Source organism: Colias eurytheme, chromosome 5 (genome assembly GCF_061535395.1).
Source record: "Colias eurytheme isolate Ceu_HAF_F1 chromosome 5, ilColEury1 Martin Lab GWU primary, whole genome shotgun sequence".
In the NCBI taxonomy this organism is placed as follows: Eukaryota; Metazoa; Arthropoda; class Insecta; order Lepidoptera; family Pieridae; genus Colias; species Colias eurytheme.
Genome location: NC_142984.1, coordinates 2,595,937 through 2,614,623, shown reverse-complemented (window position 1 = coordinate 2,614,623; position 18,687 = coordinate 2,595,937). Strand labels below are relative to the sequence as shown.

The following is an 18,687-nucleotide window of genomic DNA, read 5'->3' as shown; positions in this document are numbered from 1 at the left end:
GAAAATTTCCCTATCTCTAACAATCTCAAAACAAATATTAAAAAATACTCAAATTCACAAATTTCTGTACACAAAAAAGTACAAACATTACGATATTTTAACATATCGCCCATTGGCTTTCTTGAAGTATCGCACAGGCTCATGGTTATGATTTAAGGAGTAAAAAACCAAATGTCCCTGGCTATCAAAACGGAGTCTCGCTTCACACTTCATGGACGCTTTTTTGGCGCAGTTCCAGTACCTCCTATCGTTGGTTGTTTGGCTAAACGTGTGGTTATTAATTAGCAACATCGGTCTCTTCCCATTTTCAATTTGAATATATTCATATTTAAGCCCTGAAACCCGAGTGACGGTGATTATCCATTATAACACAAACTATTAAATTTCATACACTTTAGTAAATAAAATATTTTTGAAGTGAAAACTTCTTTAGCGGCGTTGGGTATAAAATCTTAAACTCGCGTCAAGACACGTGGCCTGATCGAAAAAGCGTAAGACGGATTTTTTTTAGCCCTTATATTCCATGCGTAAGACGGATACCATTCCAAAATATCAAACATGCTGAACGTTAATAATCAAGTTTTCACTTCTGCCGGCACTCCCTGAGTGCAACCCGTCTTTTTTTTTTACAAAAATATCGTCATTATACATTCTCATCATCATCATACAATCCATAAAGTATCATCAAACGTCTATTTAAATAAATAACTAAAATGTATCAGTAATTATTCACAAAAATATTTATGCTAATAACTGCCCCCTAGTCAAGTGGTTTTCTGTTAGCGTAGCGTTCAATAGAATAGACTACGAATGTATGAGATTGACGTAGGCTGTAGATAAACGTATCTATAATTTACGTCAATCTCATACATTCGTAGTCTATTCTATTGAACGCTACGCTAACAGAAAGCCACTTGACTAGGGGGGCTGAACCCGAAACGAAAAAGTGGTAAAACACCTCTTGCCCTGAAGTAGTTACATTTTTACATTGTCTCTTTTAAACATTTTCCGATTCCATAATGACATAAGAATTAGAATTTAGATCTACATTAAGTTATGAAAGAAATACGGAAATATGTATTAGAGATAGCGCGCACGAGCAACTTTGTCTCCGCAACTATTTTGTCTCTCCCATCAATTTGTATGGGGAGTTGCGTCGCTACGTGCGCGCACTTTCATACTAGCCCTTGGGTGGAGAGACAAAATAGTTGCGGGGACAAAATGGTTGCGGAGACAAAGTTGCTCGTGCGCGCTGGCTCTTACAGCTTTTTAATTCAATTAAAAAAGGTAACTAAAACAAACAATATGTAAAATTTTAATTTTTTATTATCTCCTAATTATCACTTACCAAATATTAAAATGAAATGTAATAACTACGATAAGTGATGTGTGTTCGTGATGACTTTATGAAATATGTACCTACGTAACATTTACCACAATTTTTTTAAATATGTACTTATATTAAGATTTTGAAATGAGTTTCAAATTTAGGTAACACACCAATGTTTTGTTAAAATATTAATTCACGTCATAATATTCGTAATATATAATTTACATTAGATACTTAAAATATCTATTAGACAAAATATTATCGACTTCTCAGTGTAGCTTGAAGGAGATAAAAATTAAAAAATAAAATTTGAAAATATCTCACTAATAAAAAAATATTAATTACCTACATTATGCCATGTAGAATCATTCAGAAAAAATCTAGATAATAATTTCAGCTTCAGAACGAAAAATTATTAAATCTGACTTTTAAAAATAAAAAAAATAAATTGGATAGCTTACACTCTCCAAAGGTAAGCATTCTTATTATGATACAAACAATATACTTAAACAGCGTTTTTAAAACTAGGTTAAAATCGTGTTGATCTTCGCATCCTGAAAACTTATTACACAGAATACATATTATGTTTATCTTTATGTAGTAATTAGAAGTAGACTGAATGTAGTGTATACAGTAACTAGTAACGGTCTCACTAAACACATAATTACACACATGCACACACCAACACATGTAAAAGTTTGAATTATTACATTGAAACTATTTACAAAACTATGGTGTATAACCTCTAGAACATTGTAAAACGGGATGCCACAGTAACCTTTTTTTTATTATACATACAAGACAGCCGTTGCCACAAAGACATTTTTAATGAACATCAAGATTTATATCTTTTTTATTGTAAGACTAGGTATTAATTTTCTTTGAGAAGTGACTAATCCTCAAGCTTGATATGATGACCAGTTGTATCTCTATAGAATCGTGGTGGGGCATGGTTATGTTTTAGAAAAGAAAACACCAAATTCCCGCATGCATCAAAACGTAACTTAGCCTTACACTTCCTAGATGACTTTTTAGAGCAATTCCAGTATCTAGTATCAGTGGTCGTTTGGCTGAACGTGTACTTGAGAAGAAGCAACACTGGCGTCTTCCTATTTTTCACATTTATATATTGAAATGGCAACCCTGAAAACATTGACGTGGTTAGTAAAATGTGGACTAGATGTTTATTAAACTCTGATGTAATTATTGTAATGAGCTGTCTTATGAAATACACCGATATAAATAGTCGACATTAGCTTAATTAAAACTCGTCTCTTCATAAACCATTAAAAAGACTTAAGCTTGCTTAAATAACAATCCTGTCGAGATTACATGTAAAATTGTAGGTAAAGAACACAGACATGTATGTAGAGAACATAGAATTTTAATTAAAATATAATACAGCTTACTAAAATTAAGTAAAAATAAATAATAATAGTTAAAAAAAAAAACTAAAAAACACGCTTTTTGTAGAAAACCGAACTAAAAAATAGAAATTTTTTATCAAATTAGTGTATTGTCATCGGTCCTCAATAAATCTACAAAGTTTGAACGAAATCTGGCCGTTTAAAGTGGGTCAAAATCGCGCCCAAAGAAGTCGGTTACAAACATACAAACATACAGGTGAAGCTAATATAAAGCGTGTAAAAATACGAGCTACGAGCCACAACCAACTTTAATCCAATTTTAATAAAACACCCTTCTTCGTGATCATATATTTTGGTGGTGGATGGTTATGTTCCAGCAAGTGTTCTGTGATGACGTCATTCTTGATTTTGATCTTGGCTCTGCAATTTAGGACCGTTCGTTTTGAACAAAGCCAGGAATAGGAGTTTTTGTTACTTCTTGTGAATGAATGCCCTTCACAAAGCGCCAATACTGCGTTGTTGAGCGACTTAGCATAAGTTAATGTCAATCCTGAAACAAAAACCGTTAACCGTAATTATTACATTGTGTAGAGGAAATCCCGTCTGAATTCAGCTTCTGATTTCAGAGAGCTTAAATGACTTTTCAATTTCATACATAGTAGGTTTGTGAAAAAAAGTCTAAAGTAAGTTTAAAGAAGAATTAAATATAATCAATCTAGATTACTTAAGATATATACTCTTTAGTCAATACAAATATATATATAATTTTTTTTTTGGCAATAACATTTCTTAGGTCACAATTAATTAGTGCAAAGTTTTGGGAGGATGATTATGCTCTGACAGATAATACGCTATAGCGGTTCTTTTTTGATTAGTCATCACTTTGGCAAAGCAGCCTTTTGAAATTTTCCTAGAGCAGTACCAAAGGGTGTTGGATCTGTTGTTTTTCGAAAATGTATATCCGTCGATCTCCATGATCACGCCACCACGACTCGTATTTATAAAACGGAATGGTACTGAAAAATAATTATTATAAGTGTCATGGTATCAAACCAATATATGAACCTAATTTAGCCATATATGTATATTATGAACTGTAAGATACCCACGTAAATTGTTTTCAACTATAAATTTACATAGATAATAGGACCGTGTGAAAATAGAAAAAAACATCACGATGACTTAACTACTTCGATTTATTTTTCTTGTCTTATGTTGTTTATTTGAGATATTGCTCGAATCAAAAATAATTATTATTATTAATTCCTTTAACCCCTCGTTGTGGAGCGCGGCCATCGTGGAATAGGCGCATCTGTGGGACCACACTGTGGTTAATCCACAGACAGATCCCGGTGAAGTACACTTGTGCTTTTTAAAGAAAAGTACTAGAAAACTTTAGAAATAATTAAACCTCATAAAATTTCTGACTATATAGTATTCACATGTATGAAGTTGGTATGAAGTGAGCTAGAAAAATAAGCTTTAGTTGATGGTCAAAACTCAAAAATATAGCACTATTATCTGTCAACTACTTTTGATTATTATAAAAAAAAAAAACATTTTTCAAACCAAATTTAGTTTAATTAAACCTTACATCTATTCGTAATAATATAGCTAAAAAGCTCATACACCATGCGTACATATTTTTTCTACAAAACACGTCCAAAAGTTTTTAGAAAAAAAAGTCACTTGACTTCTTGACTAAAGTTGGGCTCATGTTCCATGGTTTATTTTACGTGATACAAAGCTCAAGTGTCTGGAATATTTAATATTCAAAAACATAAGATTATATTTTACTAGATTACCGCCCGCGGCTTCGCCCGCGTTTTCAAAGGAAAACCCGCATAGTTCCCGTTCCCGTGGGATTTCCGGGATAAAACCTATCCTATGTGTTAATCCAAGTTACCCTCTATATGTGTGCTAAATTTCATTGTAATCGGTTCAGTAGTTTTTACGTGAAAGAGTAACAAACATCCATACATCCATACATCCATACTTACAAACTTTCGCCTTTATAATAGTATTAAGATTAAGATATTAAGATAAATACCATAAAGCGTGGCATTGTTCAATCAAATAGTCTTTATTTTATGAGCAAAATAGGATTTCAAATGAACGTTGAAATCACGACATTGGAAAGACTCGAACTTCTTGGAACCTTTTGTTCTGTGTTTGAATTGAATTAATAATTCAATAACTACATTGTATTTCGAATAAAACTAAAGAGAAGCAAAAGTACATACCAAACAAAAAATGTGAAATATAAGAAAAAAAAACAGTACTTTTAGGCGAAAAAACTGTGTGTGAGTAGTGTGTTTCTGTATACTGTGAAAAAAAGTTAAATGTGATGTTGCTTAAAGCACGTGTAAGTATAGGCATAAGGCCACGTTGCATCCTTCACAGTAATTTGATGTGCGTTTTTTACAAACACCGCAGCGTCGACGCAGAGGCTGTGCTCGTTTTCCTTCAGACGAACTAAAAGGTGGGTACTCTGCCGGGAAATGTTGCGCTGTGGGTTGCATTTTTTTTATTTTTATTTATTTTTTTATTTGAGTAACACCACATCACACATAATACGAAATATATATATATATATATAGAATATTACAATTTATTAATTTATTTATTAAGGCTCATTAGCAGCTGTACATCGATGAAATTACATAAAAAATACACAAAAAATATAGAACATGATGGACAACCAATAAAAAATGAGCGCTGCATGCACTATAAAAAATACGTTACAACACATTCAACATATTCTAAAATAATCAGTTAATAAATTATAAACAAGTAAAAATTAATTCATTTTATCATCAATCTTAATTCATAAAAAATAATAATCAAATTAAATAGTGAAAGAAGATTCTATTATCAGTGGTTGCACAGACGAGAGGTTATTATTATAGCATGTCTAATGTTGGATTAAAGGTTATTTACATATAATTTAGGGCCGATTTTTCAATGCTTGGATAAAACTTATTCGTCGAATAATGTATAAAACTACCATTTTAAAAACGTATTCTACTTGCCCGTATTTGACAGTTTACGTGACATTTTAATATTATCGTGTAATACTTTATTGGACGGATGAGTTTTATCCAAGCATTGAAAAATCGGCCCTTAAAGTAATAGAAAAAAAACCGTATCCGACCTCGTGATCGATTTTTTTTCAATAATTTCTCAGGTCACTTTACACTAAATGATAAAAACCATCAGTCCCCTTATAGTACTGTCTTGGCGGATGATTGTGTGTCTTTTCCACTAAGTTTACACTACCGTCCTTGTTAAGACTGAAGCGAGCTTGGCACCCTGTCCTCATCTTCGTGGAGCACTTAAGGTATCGTACTCAAGCTATTTAGACCTTACTGAGGAGCACCTTAACAAATTGGAACGTCTTCAAAATTTTGCAATTAGATTTATCTTTGGTTTACGTAAATTCGACCATATCTCCGATTTCCGCTCACAGCTCAGATGGCTTCCTATCCGTCTTCGCCGGAATATGCATATCCTTTCCTTATTATACTCCATCCTTTTTGATCCTAGAACTCCTTCCTACTTGAAAAAAAGATTTGTGTTTATGGGGTCTTCTCATGAACTCAATCTCCGTTCCTCCGACAATCTTACGCTTTGTATGCCTGTTCACACTTCCAAATTCTACGATTGCTCTTTTACCGTACAAGCCGTAAGATTGTGGAACTCTCTCCCAACAACGATCAGGCAAGCCCAATCTTTATATAGTTTTAAAACTCTTGTTAAGAACTATTATCTATCTCTCTAATGCTGTTTGTCTATGTTCTTTGCTGATTTAGTTATCTATTTATGTAAATTTATTTTCCTCTCTTCTAATATTTGTATTCCTATACTGCTCATTTCTCATTTGTTTTTGTATAATATTATTTGATTCTTAAGTATATGTAATCTATGTATAATTACAGTTTCTTGTATAATGTACGTATTTATGCACTATCTACCTTTTTACTGATTTATTTTTCCTATACCCCAAGGTTGCCTGGAAGAAATCGCTTTTAAGCGATAAGGCCGCCAAATTGTACATTTATTTTAAGTTAAATATCGTTTTTTGTAAATTTTGTTTTTGTGTGCATTGTACAATAAAGTGTTTTCTATTCTATTCTATTCTATCGTTTCCCCACACCAGTGTATGCAAAGGAGTAATTATCTAACACTACAATAGACCGCTTCGGATCTATAGGCAGAATTTTGTAGGTTACTGTAACAAAATGTCAAAATGAAGATCATTTTAACAAATGGCAATAGGAAAACCAGTAATGAAGGCTATGGAATTAAAACTATCAAGTTTGAAAAATAAGCTTTATTAAAAAGAAAATTCAAACTTGAACTAAAGTATGTATAATGTACGCGTACCTACGCGTTAAGAAAAGAGGAGTCTTTTCTTAACGCGTACATCTATACTAATATTATAAAGCTGAAGTTTGTTTGAACGCGCTAATGTCTGGAACTACTGGTCCGATTTGAAAAATTCTATCGGTGTTAGCCCATTTATCAAGGAAAGTTATATATAATCACCCTAAGACCAACAGGAGCGAAGGAATGCGGGTGAAACCGCGGGGCACTGCTAGTTACTTATAATTTTATAAAATATCCTATCCAAGGTAATCTACATTTTTTTTATTCACATATAATTGTTTTGTATTAAACATGCACCATGGATAACTGTTTTGAAGCGAAACTTTTCTAGGCGTATTGAGAGTAAAATTTAAATGTCGCGTCATAGTAATACCGTCACGTCATAGAGAAAGGCTACTATTTTGGTATCTTTGAATCTAGCTAAAAAAGTTTCACTTCTGACACACATTTTTTCACATCACAGACGAACATACCTCCCACCTCGTACTTTCTGTAATTTATACGGTGGATGGTTATGCTCGTTATAAGCTAAAACTATTTCGTCTTTCCTGTTCAATTTCAAACGAGCCCTACAGTTGATACTCGATTTCTTGGGACAATAGAGGTACAGCCTTTTCCCATTCTTATCTCTTGCTCCACTAAATGAGAATATATAGTCTTGATACTTTATAAGTGTCTTGCCATCTACAAGAGTTATTTGTTCATATTCCATACCTGTAAATATAGTTTTTATAGTAAGTATTAATGAATCTTATCTACGAATACTAACACTCCGGTTTTATGAATGGTGATTTGAATTGAATTTTTCACATTATATTTTGATTTTAAGTAGGTACTTATTAGACACCTTTTTTTTTTTCAATATAAATCCTTAAAGGTAACTAATATTTAGGAATAAAATGGATAATTTACATTTATTTTTATTTAAATCGCTTTGCGATATCATCGCACTGTTAAAACAATAATATACAGCCACTTTATAATGATTTACAATTTACTTAGTCCTACTTAATAATATTATAATCTCAATATGTATATTAATCTATTTTTATTTCGGTAAATGTGTCAGGTGTTACACGCATCTTTTTTGGAGGTATGAAACCCTATATTGAAGTTTTTGTTAACAATATCCCTATATTGGCGCTCTGTAAAAGCCCCTTTTAAATATTTTGTTGCGTCAAACCATTCATTGTATAAAGAGAACATACGCCTTATACTTAAATTTCCGTCTAAATATATCTTATTCGACCCCTCTCTGCCGGAATCGGACTCGACTGGTAAAAATGTATTTACATGATCACAAACACTACGTTCTATTTCTTGTCAATTACAATCTTGTGGTTATTATGTCTGCCTCTTTTATCGATTACAACCGAATCAAAACCATCGAATTTTTGGAAAGCTGTCCTAACAATCATTTCACTTATAGCCAGAGTATTTAAAAACATAACTTTGCACACAGCAACTGTGTTATTTGCAGAGGCGTCTGACGTAGACGGTATGGGTAAAGTGTACTTGTAAGTAAATTTCCGAAAATTTGGTTGACACTCACTATTGCATCGACGTTTCTTAACCTTACGAGTAAATGTAATCACAAACGCCCACTGTTTCTCCTTGTTGCCCAGACTCCAAAATCTTTTAAAGCAATCCAGTCTTTGTTCATGAGTAATTTTATCAACACAGTTGTATCGACATTTACAAGGCTCTCCCATGACCTTTTCGTTCACAACTTTACCCTTCCTGGTTACATATTTTTTTCCTAAGTTGGTTAACCGTTTTCTTTTTACGTCCGACAATGATTTCCTACAATGCTTGCGTTTCTTTCGTCCCGTGGGCGGCACAAGACTGGTATCGGAATCAGACGAATAACTTTCTCCACCTACAGCGCTCCGCAATGGTGATATTGCCTCTATGGTATCTACACGAGTTATTTTTACATATTTCAAGCCTGTAAATAAATATTGTTTTTATAGTTGGTACTAATGAATATTATCTATGAATACTAATACTCCGGTTTTATGAATGGTAAATTGAATTAAATTTTCGATGATATTTTTTTTTATTTTATAACTGATAAGTAGCAGGTACCTATTAGTAATTGTTTTGTTCAATAAATAATAAATGCTTAGATTATGGATTGGTCTCCGCGCGCGCGCTACGACTAGATACCGCCGGCGTACTTGAAAAATGCGGCAACTTATAGTACGCCGAATTCGGCGTACCCAAGCCAGTCGTGTCACAAGCATTGTGTGGAGAGGGTGAACCGATAATTTATAAAGATTTTGAACAAAATCTGAAGTAAAATGCCTATTTGTGTCATAAAACTATTTAAAAATAATACAACAAAAAATAAGAAAGACACTGGGATCACGTACCATCACTAAGTATCGTATTATTCGAAATTTCTCCTTTACTTCGAAAAATTTTTCTACGAAAATACGACGCCATTCAGTGTTGCCGTATTGCATATCCAAAAAAATACACGTGGTTGAGGAAATATTTTAGCAATAATTTGAACTTTTTTTTTCAATACTATTACTAACACATGTATAAAAAAGTATAATACAATAATTTATTTCTGTTTAACCATGTTTAACTGATTCATATAATATGTTTTTTTTATTTCCGCTTTTTTACTTTTAAACAACCTTTGTGACTATAGTATAGTAGCGTCGCAAGTGAATTTGAGTCACATGTTCATGGATTCGATTCCCGGCCAGGTCAGGATGAAAAAAATATTTTTCAAACTTCTTTCCAAGATGCCAGATTTCCCATTTATGAGGTAAAATTTATGTAGCTGGCAGCCCAATTCTTCACACACACTAGCGTCTTTACAAATTGCCTAACACACACTACAGAAATGAGTTGCCGCACTCACAGAGCTATTGTTTTTAGGTGGGGCGGTATCTAGTCGTAGCGCGCGCGCGGAGACCAATCCTTAATCTAAGAATAAATGGTTGTAAAAATTGCTAACGCGATCACATTTTATACCTCAACAATATAATTTTGTATCTGTTGCATATAGACAGTTATATTAAATATGGTATTATATTATTTTAATAAATATAGTGGGCAACTCGGTACGGAGGCGTGAGACATTCGACACCGCTTGGACAGTGAGGACGAGCCTCAGAGTTGTGTTATATTTATTATTTACTGATACTAGTTTTTTATTATATATGTACTAGCTTTCCACCCGCAGCTTCGCCCGCGCAGTCAAAGAAAAACCCGCATAGTTCCCGTTCCCGTGGGATTTCCGGGATAAAACCTATCCTATTTCCTTTCTCGGGTATCAAAATATCTCTATACCAAATTTCATGCAAATTGGTTCAGTAGTTAAGGCGTGATTGAGTAACAGACAGACAGACAGACAGAGTTACTTTCGCATTTATAATACCTATTAGTATTGATAGTATATATGTACTAACATACCCGAATACAACAGTATCATAATAAATAACTACATCTTCTTCTTTCACATATTTTAATGCCAATCATTGTCTTACACAAACAAAGACGAATTCACACCATTAGGAGAACGAAATAAACCGATATATTGACACATTGAAAATTCAAATATTAAAAAAATAATATACATATTATAAAAAATTACACGCGGGGCCGGGTTTAATGTTAGTTTGAATGGAATAAGAATGTACTGCGATTCTACACAGCTACCTAATTGATGTAGGTAATTGATAACAAATTGCAGCAAGTCAACGACTATTAGCAAAGTGAGGGTAGTTGGGTCAAACGTCGTATCGTCGTAAACAACGTCCGAGCCCCAAGGCACGATTCGTACGAACGCGCCACGAGTCAAATAGACCGGACTCTCAGTGGAGTTTCGTTTGCAAAAATCGCGGACCTAAATCTGACTTCTGATATATATTGTATAGATCCCAGACATCCTATAGACAGATGTTGCCAACCAGTTTTGTGGTCCCCCTGCCCGCACCCCGGTAATTAAATATGGCATACAAAGAAAAAAATAAAAATTTCCAAAACATGCCGTGTGGGGTATCAAATGAACGAGCTTATTGAGTAGATCACGAATATATAGCATACTATATACATTTCTTACACTTTCTCTAAGATTTTTTAGAAAATTTACGAAAATGGTCCATTTTTGAGTTAACTTTAAACCACTATAGATTGAAAACTCATGAATATATTTTTTAAATTATTATTTTAAATAATTAACAATAGTCCATTGTTTACGATTCAATATTTCGTACAGTGAAATAGTTGCATGGGGGAGTGGGGGGAGCATTCAAAGATGGCGAGTATATTTTCAAGTTCATATAGTATATAGTTATTTTCATCAAATCCACCACATAGCTCACTTATATTATATTACGAACTATTGAATCATAAACAATGGACTATTGTTAATTATTTAAAATAATAATTTAAAAAATATATTCATGAGTTTTCAATCTATAGTGGTTTAAAGTTAACTCAAAAATGGACCATTTTCGTAAATTTTCTAAAAAATCTTAGAGAAAGTGTAAGAAATGTATATAGTATGCTATATATTCGTGATCTACTCAATAAGCTCTTTCATTTGATACCCCACACGGCATGTTTTGGAAATTTTTATTTTTTTCTTTGTATGCCATATTTAATTACCGGGGTGCGGGCAGGCGGACCACAAAACTGGTTGGCAACATCTGTCTATAGGATGTCTGGGATCTATACAATATATATCAGAAGTCAGATTTAGGTCCGCGATTTTTGCAAACGAACATCTCCTTGGAGCCTGCTCTAAAAGGAATGCGGCATTTTATAGTATTCGACAGCTAGCACATTTTGACAGAAAACAGTGACAACTATAATGACAACTATTCATCCACAAAACTATTAAATCAAAAGTTACTTCTTATAATATAAGTTAAAGTTGCAACCAATTTGTCTCTTAAAACTATTCATAGGTAAGTCACAAACTACTAAAGATTATTTCATTCTAATGTATCTTCCGTTAGACAATTTTTTTAATATTGGTGGTACATGATTGTGTTCAGCATTAACCATTACTAAATTTCCAGCTTTATTAAGTCTCAGCCGTGCTTTACAATCAATGCTCTGTTTCCTCGAACAAGAGAGATATAATCTATTCCCTTGGCCGTCTCTCCGTCCACAAAACGAGAACGTATAATCTTGATACTTGACGAGAGTCCTCCCATCTATGAAAGTTATCGTCTCATACTCGGAGTCTGCGGAAAACATATTTTAATATATTAAAATAACAATATCCAACACATAGAATATATTATTTATAATTTATATAATTATTAATTAAAGATATAATTTATATTTAACTCGATATTGATGGAAGGGATTGAAATAAAAAATCCTTGACATACCGACAACACCTTCAGTTATATTTGTGTTTCATTTTAGGAGCCTTATTAAACGTACAAGTGCTGAATTCGTATCGAACTGTCATTGAATCTTGAAAGACTATTTAATTTTAACATATCTTCCGTTCGATAATTTCTTTAGTAATGGTGGAACATGATTGTGTACAACTGCAGTACCCGCTAATATTTTTCTCGCCTTATTTAATTTTAGTCGTGCTTTACAATTGCTTCTATACTTAGAGCAAGTGAGATAAAACTTATTCCCATGGCTGTCTCTCGGTCCAGTAAATGAGAATGTATAATCTTGATACTTGATGAGAGTCTTCCCATCTGCCAAGGTTATGGTGTCATACTGACATGTTGCTGAAAATATTCAAAAAAAGAATATTTTATTTATTAGAACGCCGACAGACTGTCGGACATTTCTTGCGGAAGTTTTCTTGCAGATGGAAACGCGGCCTTAGACAGTTAAACCAGTCATATCCTACCCGATAATTCATGTAAGTACCTACAACATTTTTTAAGACTACGTATTAACAATTTATTATTTTATTTTATTAAATTATTTGATTATTTTATTAAATTAAACACTTATCTATATTAATAGTTACTACTATGTGTAGCGTGGAAGTAATGAATTTCAATAAAAATCCTATCACTATTTTTTAACAGTTCACACAAAGACAGGAATACATCTATCAAGTCAGCTAGTGTTCTATAACAATCAATTGGAATTACTTACCTTAAATACCCGGCAGCCCTATTCCTGGCTACGGTTGCGATCATAGCGGTATCCATCTTCTAGCTCTCATAGGATTTTGGGAAATTCATGAGGATTTCACTTTACTATTAAAATAAATTTGACATACGCAAGTTTTTATTTATCAAATTCCCTATTTAAAAAGACATACGGTGATAAAATTTTACACTTATAATATATATATATTAACACTACATCACTTTAAGATATCTCCCGTTCGACAATTTCTTTAGTAATGGCGGAACATGATTATGTTCAACATCAGCCAGTACTATTTCTCCTGCCTTGTTTAATTTCAGTCGTGCTTTACACTTGCTCCTAGACTTGGAACATTGTAGGTATAATTTATTCCCGTGGCGATCTTTCGGTCCAATAAATGAGAATGTGTAATCTTGATACTTGATAAGAGTCTTTCCACTCATTAAGGTGAGCGTCTCATACTGGGAAGCTGCTGTAAATATTCAAATTCAACTATTTTATTTCATGAATAAAATAGTTAATAGTAGTAGGGCCAATGTGGGTAATAGAAAACAAGGACAAAAAAAATGTATGCGTGTACTAGAGTACACACGTAAGAAGTGAAACTTCTTTATGACCTTAAAAATGTCACGAGTATGGCGTAACGCAAAAATTTCACGCGTATGGCGTAACGCAAAAATGTCACGCGTACGGCGTAACGCAAAAATGTTACACTAAATTTTTGTCCAACCCCGATAAAGAAGTTTCACTTCAAAAAAATGTGTGCGTGTATACTAGTGTACACACGTAAGAAGTGAAACTTCTAGATGACCTTATTTTTTACTATATGCAATACAAAGAAATACGTCGATTCACGCGTGGTATGGGTAGTATAAATAATAATTCTTTTAAATTATTTTAACATTTAGTTAAGTATACTTCCTATTTCTGTTCATTAACATTATCATTGAATCAAATTTACATATGCATTTTTTTATTAAACTTCTTTAGTGCAAACGATATAAACCAAAACGTGACACTAACGACTACTGAATTTTAAAATATCTCCCGTCCGATAATTTCCTTAATAATGGCGGGTCATGATTGTGTTCAACATTAGCCAGTTTTGTTAATGCTCCTGATGTATTTAGCTTTAGTCGGACTTTACAATTACTCCTATGCTTGGAACATCGTAGATATAATTTATTCCCACTTCTGTATCTCGGTCCAGTAAACGAGAACGTGTAATCTTGATACTTGACGAGAGTCTTCCCATCTACGAAGGTTATCGTTTCATACTCGTATGTTGCTGAAAATATTTTATATAATATTTATAACGCGTTTGATTAAAGAAACGAATCTTCAATGGCGGCCAAAGCTGAGACTGACATAATATGGTAGGGTCAGAAAAAAAGAAAATAAAAATAAGAAAGTAAATGGATAATTATTTTATTAATTATTTCAATTTGTTTATTCACAAACTTATTTTTATGATGTTTGTGTATTCCAAATTAAAATCCCCATAATACTCGTAATGAGCCCATTAAACTGAACAACTTTTCCCAAAGAACATAATATTATTATGTCAAATTCCAATAAAACATTATTTATTATCGCAAATACATAATTGTCATTGTTAATTTATGATAAAAATTATTATAGGGAAAATCAAATACATTTTAGTTATTTCACTTTTCCCTATTTTTTTTGCATGCCGTACGGCCGTGTGTAAGCGAGAGGGAATGATAAGCGCCGCCAATTAAGATTCGTTTCTTTAATGAAATGCGTTATACCCCGCCATATCATTATATTTATGAACAAATTTCTGTTCTTCCTTCACATTATCATTCGATCATGATGATAAGTTTCAAAGTGACCACACAATAAAAAATCGGTTTGTTTGGTGCGTGAGTCCGACTCGCACTTGGCCGGATTTTATTTACCTACTTTACATTTAATTATACTTACTATTAATGTTATTCCTCCACATTATCATTCATTCAAATTTTGACATAAAATTCCTTTTTTTATAAAAATTCCTAAACGATAATATAATACTAAACCTAAATCTGGCACTAACGACTACTTTAATTACGAATATAAACGTATCTCCCGTCCGATATTTTTTTTAGTAATGGCGGAACATGATTGTGTTCAACCTTAGCCGCTACTATTTCTCCTGCCTTATTTAATTTCAGTCGTGCTTTACAATTTCTCATAGCCTTGGAACATTGTAGGTATAATCTATTCCCGTGGCAATCTCTCGGTCCATTAAATGAGAATGTGTAATCTTGATACTTGATGAGAGTCTTCCCATCTAAGAAGGTTATCATTTCATACTCGTATGCTGCTGAAGATATTTAAATTAGTATATTTTATTTTATTCACACAGTCGTGCAATCTAAGTAGTTTATCATCTTATACTTTGAAATACTTATTCATACATTTTCTTAAGATCAGGTATGTAATGATCAACTTGATAATCGTGGAAGGGATTTAAATAAAACAAAAGATTTCCAGGCACACAGAATCTTTACTTATGTTTATAAAATCAAATAAAAAATAATTAATAATTATAGACTTAATACTAGACATAAGCGTGGAATAGTAACATAATATAGTAAGTTAACAATAATAGCTTTTTTTTCGCCACTTATGTCAAGACCTAGATTTTCTATTTCGTTAATTACGACTTATTTCAATAGACATTAAAAAAAATATTATTATCATTCACTTAAATTATGACATAACATGCATTTTTTTATCAAAATTCTTTATTTTAACGATATATAAACCGAAACGAATACTAAACCGAGCTTAATTAAACGATATAATACTAAACCAAACTTCATTAAACGATATAATACTAAACCAAAATCTGTCACAAACGACGATTAAATTTTAACGTATTTCCCATTTGCCAATTTTTTTAGTAATGGCGGAACATGATTGTGTTCATTTTTAGCCATAACTATTTTTCCTGATGTATTTAGCTTTAGTCGCGCTCTACAATGACCGTTTCTCTTGGAACATGCAAGATATACTCTATTCCCTTTGCTGTCTTTCCGTCCGCAATATGAGAACGTATAATCTTGATACTTGAAGAGAGTCCGTCCATCGATGAAGGTTATCCTCTCATACTGGTAGTCTGCTGAAAATATTGAAAGTAAATATTATTAAAGGATGTTAAGAAATAAAATAGAACGCTTAACGACTACTTAAATTTTACGCGTTTGAAAGTTCGCCCGAAGACAGCACAACATCTATCAGGTAAGTTAGTATAATAGTAGTATACAATCAATGGTAATTTCTTCAGGACATTTTCTAAGGCACTTAAGATAAGTGGAAGGGATTGAAAAAAATAATTTACGAGTACATTTCTATATTCTCTATTTCATTTAATAGAGCCTTATTCAACATGGAAGCTCTAGATTTGTATCTATCTTCAACTTGGCCATTTAAATAAATTTGACATAATATATGCAACTTTTTTCAACTGAGCCACAATCTAAATTAAAGACATTTTATAAATGTCCCGTTGGGTAATTTCTTTAGTAATGGTGGAGGATGATTGTGGTCAACCTTAGCCGCTACTATTTCTCCTGCCTTATTTAATTTCAGTCGTGCTTTACAATTTCTCTTAGACTTGGAACATTGTAGGTATAATCTATTCCCGTGGCAATCTCTCGGTCCATTAAATGAGAATGTGTAATCTTGATACTTGATGAGAGTCTTCCCATCTAAGAAGGTTATCATTTCATACTCGTATGGTGCTGAAAATATTTAAATTAGTATATTTTCGTGCACGGTGCAATCTAAGTAGTTTATCATCTTATACTTAGAAATACTTATTCATACATTTTCATAAGATCAGGTATGTAATGATCAACTTGATAATCGTGGAAGGGATTTAAATAAAACAAAAGATTTCCAGGCACACAGAATCTTTACTTAAGTTTATAAAATCAAATAAAAAATAATTATAGACTTAATACTAGACATAAGCTTGGAATAGTAACTCAATAAAGTAAGTTAGCAATAATTTAACAACAAAAGCATTTTGTTCGCCTATTATGTCAAAACCAAGATTTTCTATTTCTTTAATTACAACCAATTTCAATAGACAACCAAAAAAAAAAAATATTTCAATTGACGAAATCTAAAATCTCAACAAAGTTTTTATGGTGACTCATGCCGTGAAGCTCCGTGAACAGGCGTGAACGTGAATGTGGAGTGTTTACGCGTTGTTCCGGTGCATTCGCGCCTGTCCCCCGATCAGTGTCGGTATTGTGACCCACGACAAAGGAGTCGCACCTTCTTCACGCGGCGTGCACGATTACACATCCACATTCGCGGCCCGTGCCTAATATATAAACCATATATAACAACTCATATAATAATTATTATATATATATCACCCATAGTAGGTAACAGAGATTTTGGCAGTAGCTTCTACGTCCATTTCACAGCGGTTTTACGATCGAATGCGAGTATCCTATGAATGTGGACGACACGACTTATAAAATTTTAATTACCAAAAGAAGAGAATTTGCGTGAAGTACTAAATCCTAACTAATATTATAATTTATGCTAAACTAAATCTGTCTCTTCTTCACGCCTAAACTACTGAACTAGGTACTATTATTCTTTTTATAATTTTTTCAAGCCGAAGCGTGCTGATCTCTCACATTATTCTAATTTACTTTATAATATCTCCCGTCCTGTAGTCTTTTCAATACTGGCGGTTCATGATTATGGTCCACATTAGCAGCTATTATATCTCCAGCTTTATTAAGTTTAAGTCGTGCTTGGCAATGATTGCTCTGCTTCTTAGAACAAGAGAGATACAATCTCCTATCTTTCGGTCCATAAAAAGAGAATGTGTAGTCTTGATACTTGACCAGAGTCTTGCCATGTAAAAATCTTATTGTCTCGTACTGTAAATCTATTGAAAATATATATACTAAATTAATCAACTTTTCTTAAAATTGATTTGTGTGTTGTACTCGTGGAAATCGGTTAAAGGGTTTGAATAATGGACTAAAATGAAAAATTAGCACATCGAAGTAAATTTCGTTTGATCTGTAATATACATATTCTTAATTCATTTAGGGCTTATTTTTCAATCCTTGGTTAAAACTTATTCATCGAATAATGTATAAAACTACCATTTCACAGAATACATAATAGTAGCTAAACGCTACAGAACGGACACTCTCCGCCTCCCGCCAAAATTAAACACTTACCTCACCCCGCACGATCATGATAAAAATGGGCCGCATTTTTCTTCAAGGACGATACGCAACGAAGATTGACAACATTAATCAAATTGACTTAAAGTAATTTTATTATTTTGGATTTGTGATTATCGTAGAAAATGGTGAGATATTGTGCTGTTTACGGATGTATTTCATCAGAAAAACGCGAGCTTTTTTTAAAGCTAGTCACAAATGTGCCAACCATAAAGCGTTCACACACATTTGCAGTCTCTACAGTGTGAATGTCAAAACGATAATTTTGTAT

The 18,687-nt window shown here is 32.7% G+C and overlaps 1 protein-coding gene, 1 long non-coding RNA gene and 1 pseudogene across 7 annotated transcripts in view; 1 reads left to right on the top strand and 2 right to left on the bottom strand.

Moving 5' to 3' along the window:
* The window catches only part of LOC149908338 (uncharacterized), a 465,602-nt gene that overhangs the window by 396,416 nt on the left and 50,499 nt on the right, over window positions 1-18,687 (top strand). The window lies entirely within an intron of this gene.
* The window catches only part of LOC149908340 (uncharacterized), an 80,110-nt gene that overhangs the window by 27,628 nt on the left and 33,795 nt on the right, over window positions 1-18,687 (bottom strand). The gene's annotated exons all lie outside the window — the stretch shown is intronic.
* Window positions 8,064-12,312, bottom strand: LOC149908343 (uncharacterized; annotated as a pseudogene).